Source organism: Halichoerus grypus, chromosome 2 (assembly GCF_964656455.1).
Source record: "Halichoerus grypus chromosome 2, mHalGry1.hap1.1, whole genome shotgun sequence".
NCBI classification, from domain to species: domain Eukaryota; kingdom Metazoa; phylum Chordata; class Mammalia; order Carnivora; family Phocidae; genus Halichoerus; species Halichoerus grypus.
The window spans coordinates 176,334,071-176,344,879 of NC_135713.1; positions in this window are offsets into that span (position 1 = coordinate 176,334,071).

Consider the following 10,809-nt stretch of genomic DNA (forward strand, 5'->3'; position numbering starts at 1 on the left):
AAGGAAACTCATCTGAACTATCAAACTATTGCACAAAGCAAAACCCTATGCCAAGCTAAAGGGCCTGGAAACAAGAGTTGTAAGGGCTTAACACTTCCATCTCAAAAACAAGAGTAACAATAATATTTATCTTGTTCTTCCTATGTTCTAGGAGCTGGTATAGACCACTTTACACGCATTGTTTCATTTAATCTAATCTTCACAACAACCTTATGGAGGAAGATACCATAGTTCTCTATATCTTAAGCACAGTTCAAAATCCAAAAAGCTCTGAAAATCAAAAGTGAGTTTGACAGAGCTCATGTGGCGCAATAACAGAGCAGTAGTATTCAATAAGTAAAGTCTGTAGGGTAAAAAAACATTTGACAGGATAGACACAATTATATTTTTCTTCCTTTATTTTCACAAGCTACTAATAGCACTCTCATTAAGCTTCTTTTCATTCCCAGTCCTTCCCATGTGGGCTAGTCTCAATATTTGTCTAATCAATAGGTTGTATCTCCCAATTGGTTACAATACCACTGAGAATGTCTCTCTTCTGCACAATTTTTAACTTTCAACAAACTAATATAATAAACCATGGAAGATTTTCAAGAAAAAAAAAATTGTTGCAGCTCATTTGATGGCAAACTTCAACTGATATGAGGTCATTCGTAGGCTTTATTAATCCCATCTATTATATTCATATGTTTCTTGTGGGAATATTAATGCTTGAGAAGTTCATGCTCCCTGGGGCTTTATGTGATATACACTATATGCACTGAAAGCCCCTAGAATTTAAAATATCTCTATCTTAGGGTTCCAGATATGGGATTGAGAACTATGTTATTATCCCTATTTAACAGATGAGTAAACTTAAGCTCAGAGATGTTAATTAATTTGCCCAAGGTCACACAGCTAGTAAAGAGCAGAGCTAGGATTAAAAATCTGTCTAAAACCGTAAAAACAAAATTTGGAACACATATGATGAATAAAGGCTCATTTTTCCGAAGGCAAAGATATGAAGTGACAATTCAATTCATGGTAGAGGAGAAAGAAATAACTTGTAAAGATATGAAGAAAATATTCAGTCATAGTAATAACAAGAAAAAATTTTAATTGAAATTATAATGAGGTGCTTTTTATCCTATCAGACTGGCAGGTAGTAAAATATCCGATAACATTGTGTTGGAGAAGATATGAAGAAACAGCCATTCATATGTTGTTCACGGTGAGGTAAATTGGTATGATTTCTATGAAGGGCAATTTGGTAACCTCTCTCAAAAGTCGAAATTAATGTACTTAGGAATTTCACTTTGGGGGACTTATCCTTAAGATACACTCATACATGTGCACAAAAATGAATATAAAAGGATATTGTAGCATGGTTAGTATTAGCAAAAACTCTTTCTGGGGAATGTAACTTTGCGGTTGATGAAAGCCCAGACATTTTACGACTCTGTAAAACTGATAATGGGGGATGATTATTTCTTCTGTCCTGTAGAAGAAAACCTCAAAAATTATTTTTACCCTGTGGGCCATTAGCCAGTTTTGTATCAAAATTAACAATTTTAGGGGCGCCTGAGAGGCTCGGTCAGTTAAGCATCTGACTCTTGATTTGAGCTCAGGTCATGGGTCCTGGGATCAGGTGCCACTTTGGGCTCCCTGCTCAGCAGGGAGTCTGTTTGAGGATTCTTTCCCTCTGGCCTTTCCCCTGCTTGCACTCTCTCTCTCTCTCTCTCTCTCAAATAAAATAAATCTTTTTTTAAATTAACAATTTTATTTCAGAATTTCTTTTTATACACTGACTACAGTTTTCAACTTTCAGATTCTGTTTTTCTTTTCCTTCTTTTTTTCTTTTTTCTTTCCTTTTCTTTCTTTCCTTTTCTTTTTTTTTTTCTGAGAGAGAGTGTGTGAGGGCAGGGCGCGGGGAAGGGGCCGTGGGAGAGAATCTTAAGCAGGCTCCATGCCCAGCATGGAGCCCAACTCAGGGCTCAATCTGGAGACCCTGAGATCATGACCTGAGCTGAAATCTAGAGTCAGACGCTCAACCGAGTGAGCCACCCAGGCACCCCTAATATTCTCCTTAAACGAACTTTGTCATCCTGGTGTGTTCTTCATTATAAGTTAAATAAAATTTGAATGTATGCTTTCTGTGCATTTATATTAGAAATATGTTTTCATCTTTTGAGATAACCTAAATCCATCAATAAAGGACTGGTTAAATAAATCACAATGCCTCTGTACAAAAGAATACTATGCAGCCATTAAAAAGAGGCAGGTCTATATGTAGATCCTCCATGAGGATGAGGATCTTTGTTTGGCTCCCTAATTAACTTAAAAACCTAGAAAAGTGTCTGAATACATAGTAGCATTAATTTGCTTCTGACTGTGGTAACAAATGACCCCCAAACATTTCTTTTTCCCTCATTGATATGTACAGCACTGCTCTAGGCTGAGGGTCACATATTAGATTTAGACTGGCTTCTAGTATCTTCTCATTAGGGACCACTGCTGTACAAGAAGTACATGAAAACATATGATGCCCCTTAAAGCCTCTACTTTGAATGACACACTGTCACGCCTACCCACAATCCATTGGCCAAAGAAAATATGGCCAAATCCGAAGTCAAGAGAGAAGTATATTATACCTTCCTTAACTAGAAGAGTCTCCAAAGTCAAAGAAAGTAGGATGTATAACCCTATCGTGAGGAGTAGAGAACAATATTGCAATCTATCACAGTACTCAATAAATATATAGTGAATAAAGAGTGAACAAATTCCAAGAATTAAGTTAAAAAAAAAAAAGCATGGTGCAGAACAATTGTATGAAGTATGCCACTATTTGTTTTAAAATATATATTTACATGTAATATATATACAAGTATGTCTTGATATGCCTTTACTACCTCTAGGAAAATGCACAAGAAGTTTGTAACTGTGGTTACTGCTGGGGAGAACTAGGGGAGGGGAGCTTAGGAATGAGAGGGAGTCTTACCATTTAGTATCATGTGTATTCATTACCTATTAAAAAATAAAATCAAATTCTCTGTGGAGGAAATAAAAAGAACAACCCAACGCTGTCTGACTAGAGTCCAAACTCTAAAACTCTATGCTATAATATCTTTAGGATAAAACATGAATCAGAATTTTGTTGTTGTTCTTAATTCATTGCCAACAAACTGTACATGGGATCTCCTTTGTCTCTAGTTCCTGCAGACTTACTTATAACATAGCACTAATTATAGCAAAATTCCATCTCAAACAATTTTTTAATGTTCTAGAGCTGTAGTTTTCAAACTCTATGGAAGACTTCCCATTCCTGGGAAGCCTTGTAGGTGAAGCCTCTGAAGACAGAGGTACGAAACTAGTTCATCCTGATCCTTCCAACCAAATTAACTCTCTGTTCAGCTGTTTTGCTTCTGAGTTTAAATAAAACCATTCTCCTAATAGTAAAATGTGATAACTATGGATCCCTCGTCCCCTTTTTTGGTTCTTATAGAGCAGTAGAGTCCTTAGGCACCCCCAAAACTTCAGATAAAGTTTCCCTCAGGACATAACAATAAGCAGAATCAAAATATGATGAAAGATACCGAACATCTACACAAAAGACTCACCTAATCAGCAAATGGGGAGATAGAGATTTAAGAGTGCCCCTATCCAATTAAGGATTAGGGCATAATTTCTAGAACTATTGTTCTAGAACTTAAAACTATTGTTCTAAGGATTGCTGTATATCGCTATTGTATCTAAAGCTGTAAAGTATTCTAGGCTCTGAGTGAATGCACTGTATTATACATTGTCTGAAGAATAGCCTCATTCATTGCTGAGGTATCCCAGCAAAGAATGGGAATTCCACAGCGGGAGGGCTGACCGTGGCACCTCACTCACTGCTTGCCTCTCAGCGTAGCATTTGGCACCTTGCAGTTTACTAAGCCCTGTTCAATGGATTTACAGATTATATTCTGTTAATAGTATTCAGTTTTCACTTAGTTGACTCTCACAAAATGGACAAGGGCTTAACAAAATTCCTGCAAAGAAACCACAAATTAAAGTTAATGCTAATAATTAAAGCACAAGCAAACAATAAAATGGTAGCATTGACATTTCTCTTTTAATATAAGCTGTCAGCGACATTAGTCAGTAAAAGCAATAACCTTCTTGTCAGGTCTGACAAGAAGATGATAGGAAAAAAAAAATCAAAATTATCTGCAGATCATATGAAAAATGGATCATAATTTTTTTTTTTTCTGTTAGGAACACACAACCAGAAAAGAAGTTTGGAGATCTCGGGTTTGAAGAAGTGACTCCTGAAGAGCAAGAATTTGTCAATGACTCTCCAGCGTGATCCAGACAGAAGGTGCCCAGCCATGAGCTATTTCATTCTACTTAACTGGACACCCTTACAGAGAGACGGAATGAATCCAGTTACTATAGCTTGATGGTACCATCTTTTACGATCACTCAAGTAATTTCTTAATTATCCTTGACTTTCAAGTATAATTTATGGTTCAAATGTGGCTCCCAATGTTGTCTTTCTTACAAGTAGAGAATGTACCATCCGGTGTTAATGTCTGGTCATTGTGTAATTCAGTATTGGACTTCTTGTGAGCTTGGTTAATGTGGGTTTATCCCCAAGAGACTGTTCATCTCTGAGTGTTATGACATAATAAGTCCCTGGATTTGTTAAGGTGATGCCCAGACTCTAGACGACAGGGACCCTCAGTTCCCCCAGATGACTTCTCCTCCTCAGAACTCTCTCTTGGCCGTGGTTGGCAGTAACCTAAATTCTTCCACTGATGACCCTAAAGAGCAATACATTTAGGAAACTGGGCCTATTTCTAAAAGAAGGGGTTTTCTAGCTCTGAATTACATTAATTCTGTAACACACCTAATGTTATTCTTGCTCAACAGCTTTTTCTTCTATGGCCTCAGGTTTTGAACACTGTTAATTTGCTAATTTGTAGGCTTTGTTCTGCCAGGCACCAAGGCCCAGGATCCCACCAATGGCTCTCAGACAGCATGATAGCCAAGATAAACTAACCGGCAGAGCCAAGTTTGCAAAGACTTCGGAGCAGCCTCTCTACTAGCCTGGCTGGTGATCGTGGCAGAGTGCTAAATAATTGCATAGCCAGCCTCTGTAGCATTCTCCCTCCCATGACTGGACTCTTCCTTCTTTGAATAAAACTGAAATAGATCCGTTTCCTTTAGTCAAATGACAATTTCATCAGCTGTCCTAGCAGCTTGGCTGACCAGACTTTTATTTTAGCCTCACTGCCTGATGGTAATATTCCAACTCCAGCAATTTCCAGGAGTAAGAGCAGCCCATGCAGGAAGGGTATGGTGGGCCCTGTGGAACGGGGCTGACTTTAGATCAATTAGGATGGCGGTTCTCAGCCTCTGTTGCATATTAGAATCACCGGGAGAGCCTTTTAAACACAGCACTGACCATGCCCTACTCCTAGCAATTGTAATTTAATTGGTCTGGGGCCAAACAACCTAGGCATGGATGCCTTTGAAAGCTCCCCAGGTGATAAGTGCAGTCAGTGATGAAGACCACAGACTTGAGATCTAACATTCAAAGGGAGGATTTGAAGCTGACACAATTCTCTTATGAGCCTTCTGCTCTGAAGCTCCCTTCAATCATCTGCTCACATTCCATTTTGCAATTAACTCACAGACATGTTTGCAAAAAGCTGCAAAAGTAAAAACGTGTTAATGATTCAATGCCGCACTTCACAGGTTGCAAGACATTTTCTCATATATTCTTTCATTTGACTCTTAAAATAACCCAGTGAGGTAAGAAGGACAGGTATTATTATCCACAATTTTCTGGTAAGGAAATTGATATCCTGAGCTGACTGAGGCCCCAGACTTCTGTTTTTTCCTCAGCACTCCTTTAATTATGCAATACCTACTCTACGGTGAAGGTTAATAACCTCGGTTGCCAAATATAGGCAGAAAATAATGCACAGGAGTCAAAAGCAAAGACTTTAAAGTCAGATGTAAAAATTTGAATTTTAGTTTTGCTACTTACTAGCTCCATGATCTTGAGCAAATATATAATCTCTTTGAGATTCAATCTTCCTCACCTGAATATAGTACCGGAATATAGTACCAACTTCAAAGGGTTATCAATGAGATATAATAGTTGATACTCTCATTATACGATTATGCCACATTTACCTACTTGTTAGTACAGAAATAATCTCCAAGAATTTTTTTAAGTATTTGGGCTCCTTTATTCTATTAAGTTGTCTTCAGTATCAATCTTTGCTTTTCTTACCTGATGCTGCTGCATACAATGAGGGGCTTGATTGGTTCATGATGGTGGCATTTCCAATTATAGTCATCAAATGATTCCTTTTAGATAAAAAATCAGAATCCTAGAAAATCCACCATTTTCAAAACTTCTTCATTTATTTTACCAAGATGGTGCTTGATCAGATGATTTTCAAAAAATTAGAAGACTTAATTTTGAGCAGTTTTAGATTTACAGAAAAATTAAGCTGAGTACCGCGTTCCCGTATAACCCTGCCACTGCACGGTTTCCCTTTATTAACATTTCATATTAGTGTGGTACATCATTACAACTTAATGAGCCAATATTGATACTTTTTATTAACTTAAATTCACAGTTATTCAGATTTCCTTAATTTCTACCTAATCTCCTTTTTCTGTCCCAGAATCACATCCAGGACACCACCTTAAGTTTAGTTGTGATGTCTCCAAGCTCCTCTTGGCTGTAACAGTTTCTCAGGCTTTCCTTGCTTTTATTTTTTATTTTTTAAAAAGATATTATTTATTTATTTGAGAGAGAGAGCACAAGTGGTGGGGGGCGGGGTGGTAGTGGTAGAGGGAGAGGGAGAAGCAGACTCCCTGCTGAGCAGGGAGCCCCACTCAGGGCAGACTTTCCTTGTTTTTAATGACCTTGACAGCTTTGAGGAGTTATGGTCAGGTATTTGTAGGATGCTCCTCAATTGGAATTTGTCTGATATTTTTCTCATAATCAGACTGAGATTAGGGGGTTTGAGGGAGGAGGATAGTGGAGGTAAAGTGCCATTTTTATCACATCATTTCAAGGGCATCTACTATCAATATGATTTATCAGTGTTGATGTTGACCTCCAACACCTGGCTGAGGTCCTGTTTGTCAGCTTTCTCCACTGTTGTTACTCCCCACTCCCCTTTCAATACTGTATTCTTTGCCAGGAAGTCACTACATACAGCACACTTTTGGGATTTATACTCCTGTCCTTTAGGATGGAATATCTATGTGATTTATTTGGAATTTTTCTGCACGGGAGATTGATCTAATGCTTCTGTTTGTAAACCTTTTGCTGTCACCACCCACCCAGTCATGACAATTAACCTATTTGGTGGTGGCCATCATAGTTTCCAGATTAGAACCATAATGAGGTCTAGGGAGACCTCTTGTGGTTAAATGAGGGCATAACTGGCCAACTACAGGTTCTCACCTTTAGCCACTGACATTCCTTCAGTCCAATGCTTCTCAACCAGGATTTTGCCCCCCAGCCCTTGAGAGCATTTGGCAATATCTGGAGATGTCTTTAGCTGTCACACTTTTAGGAGGAGATGCTACTGACATCTAGTAATAAGAGGCCAAGAATGCTGAAGTTGAGAAGCCTTGTGGTCAATGGCAGTGTACAAGTATATAAAGCTACAACTATACTCAAAGGAATACTGTTAAAATGGGTTGGGAGGAAACCCTGTTTTGTGAAAAAAGAGGACAAATTCTTCAATAAAATGTGCAGCTCAACACTGTCACAGCACAGAAGAAATGGTCAAGTGATTTCTGGGAATGTGCAATTTTTATTTGGGTCAACCTTGTTCACATGAATATGAGTGGCAAGAGCTCATGCTGTGGAGCTGAACAGAAAAAGCAAACGATAAATGGAAAGCTGTTCTGAGCAGAAGAGGTGCAGGTAGAGAAAGAAACTGGACTGGGGCCAGTATTTTGAGAAGGTGATTATGTGATAAAACTCTTCATTTCAGAAAATTTTTCAAAAACTAAATTTCAGGTTTTAGTTTTAAGTCGGACACAGCTGGTTAAGTGTCCGACTCTTGGTTTTGGCTCAGATCTTGATCTCAGGATTGTATCAGTGTGGAGTCTGCTAAAGTTTCTCTCTCCCTCTCCCTCGGCCCCTTCCCTCCACCCACACACGCATGCTCTTTCTCTTTCTCTCAAATAAACAAATAAATAATAAACTAAATTTTGAGGGAAAAAAATGCACCCAGTCTATTACAACCACAATCTAAAACTACTTTAAATTCCACTCCTATACATATATATTTTTATGTTTGTGCAATGAATATAACCTATTGTATTCATTTTGTTACTGAATATTGTATCTGAAATATTTTTTCATATCCTTAGAGTCTCCATTATCTTTTCTAAAGTCTATGATAATCCATTATGAAGGTAAACCATACTATAGCCATTCTTCTATTGTTAGACAATTATATGGTTTCAAATTGTTCTGTTTTCTAACATTGCGACATAGTGTTTTTCCTAGGAGTACAATTCTTAGGGTCAAAATGTAAACAGTAGGGGCTCCTGGGTGGCTCAGTCTTTAAGCGTCTGCCTTCAGCTCGGGTCATGATCCCAGGGTCCTGGAATCGAGCCCCACATCAGGCTCCCTGCTCAGTGGGAAGCCTGCTTCTCCCTCTCCCACTCCGCCTGCTTGTGTTCCCTCTCTCGCTGTCTCTCTGTCAAATAAATAAATAAATAAAATCTTTAAAAAAAATGTAAACAGTATATGGCAACATAGAATGGATAAGAACATAGAATTTGGAATTAGGCAACCTGGATCCAAAACTCAGTTCTGTCCATTACCACCTATGTGACTTGAATGATTTGCTTAAGCTCCCTGAACCTCTGGGGATTGTGGTAATGATTAAACGAAATTGTGTATGCCAAGTACATCGTATAGATCATGGCAAATAGACAAATTACTGTTGCTATTCTTTTTCTTTTCTTTTTTTTTGTTTTCCTTAGGGCTCTTGGTACTTACTGTCATGTTTCTAAAAGACTGTACCAGTTTCCAATGCCACAGGCAATGCCAAACGGGACCATTAAAAAAAAAGTGACCATTTTTACTACAACCCCAGTCAGTCATTTTAAGGTTAGCTTAATTATTAGGAATTGTTAGGAATTATTGGGGGGAGGGGCAGAGGGAGAGACTCCCCACTGAGCACGGCGTGATCACGACCTAAGCTGCAATCAAGAGTCAGATGCTTAACCTGAGCCACCCAGGTGCCCCAGGAATAAGTTTTTATTAGGATATGTTGCTTTCATGGGTAAATTATCTTCCTAAAAATGCAAATCTGTAGGTAAAGAATGTTTTGAGATCACTTTAACCAAGAAAAAGTGTGTATGGAGGGGGGGAAGAGAGAGAGAGAGAAAGGCCTTGGATTTCATCACTCCTCAGAGAAGTTGCAGTGAAGTGAAGGAATGTACCATATATTTGTGGCAATTATGCAGAGCCTTCAGCTGCATGATGTTGGCTTTGGCTTAGGCCTTGCTTCCCTGCTAGTGCCCACAGCCCTTGCAGCTATGGCACCCCATCCCCTCTCCTGTAAATGTCTCCATTTGGCCCTTCTTGTCTCTCCTGTAGGCCTGTGAGGCTTCACTCATTGCTGGGCATTTGTGTAATCCCTAAATATAACTGAGCATTTCAACTAAGAATATATATCCTCTGGTTCTCATTAGAATCTTCTAAGTGCTTTGTCTTAGGCTGTGTAGGCTATAATATAAAGAAAATAAAATATAAAAGTCAAATTGATAGCCTCCACCTTTGGTTTTGCATTAAAAAACAAAGGCTTGGGGGGCGCCTGGGTGGCTCAGATGGTTAAGCGTCTGCCTTCGGCTCAGGTCATGATCCCAGGGTCCTGGGATCGGGTCCCGCATCGGGCTCTCTGCTCCTTGGGAGCCTGCTTCTCCCTCTGCCTCTCTCTCTCTCTGTCTCTCATGAATAAATAAATAAATAAAACCAAAAAAAAAAAAAAAGGCTTGGGCCTGAAAGTCTTTGCCACCTTCTCCGCTAGTAGTCTGTATTTCCAGTTTAAAACAAGTCCCAGCTGTGTGGAGAAATGAATAGTATAAATTGGATACATGTAATAATGAAATAGTATAAATTAGACACATATAATTTTTTTGTCTTTGTATCTTTATCCTCAAGACCATCAAATTTATATATATTATCTTCTTTCTGACATTTCTAACATCTATACTTTGTTATAACTGTAGAAAATTATAGAAAAAAAAATCTAACCACTATTAGCCCTTTAAAGTATTTACCACAAGGGCTCCTGGGTGGCTCAGTCAGTTAAGCATCTGCCTTCGGCTCAGGTCATGATCCTGGGGTCCTGGGATCGAGCCCCACATTGGGCTCTTTGCTTAGCGGGGAGCCTGCAGCTCCCCCTGCTTGTGCTCGCTCTCTCTCTGGCAAATAAATAAAATCTTAAAATAAATAAATAAAAGAGTATTTGCCACCAGTTTTTTCTATAAATATGTAATGATTTATGAATTTTAAAATGAAATTTGAATCATATGGAATATATTATTATTTCCTGCCTTTTCTCACTTACTATTATATTATGAAACATTTACCTAGATTTGCAAAAATATGATTTTTATTGGCACCTGATAAATATATTTCGATTCCACTATTGTTTATACATTCTGGTGACTTCTAAATTTTCATAATTATAAATAATTCAAGGAGAGGTGGGGGGATGGGGTAACTGGGTGATGGGCATTAAGGAGGGCAGGTGATATAATGAGTGCTGTGTGTTATATGCACCTGAT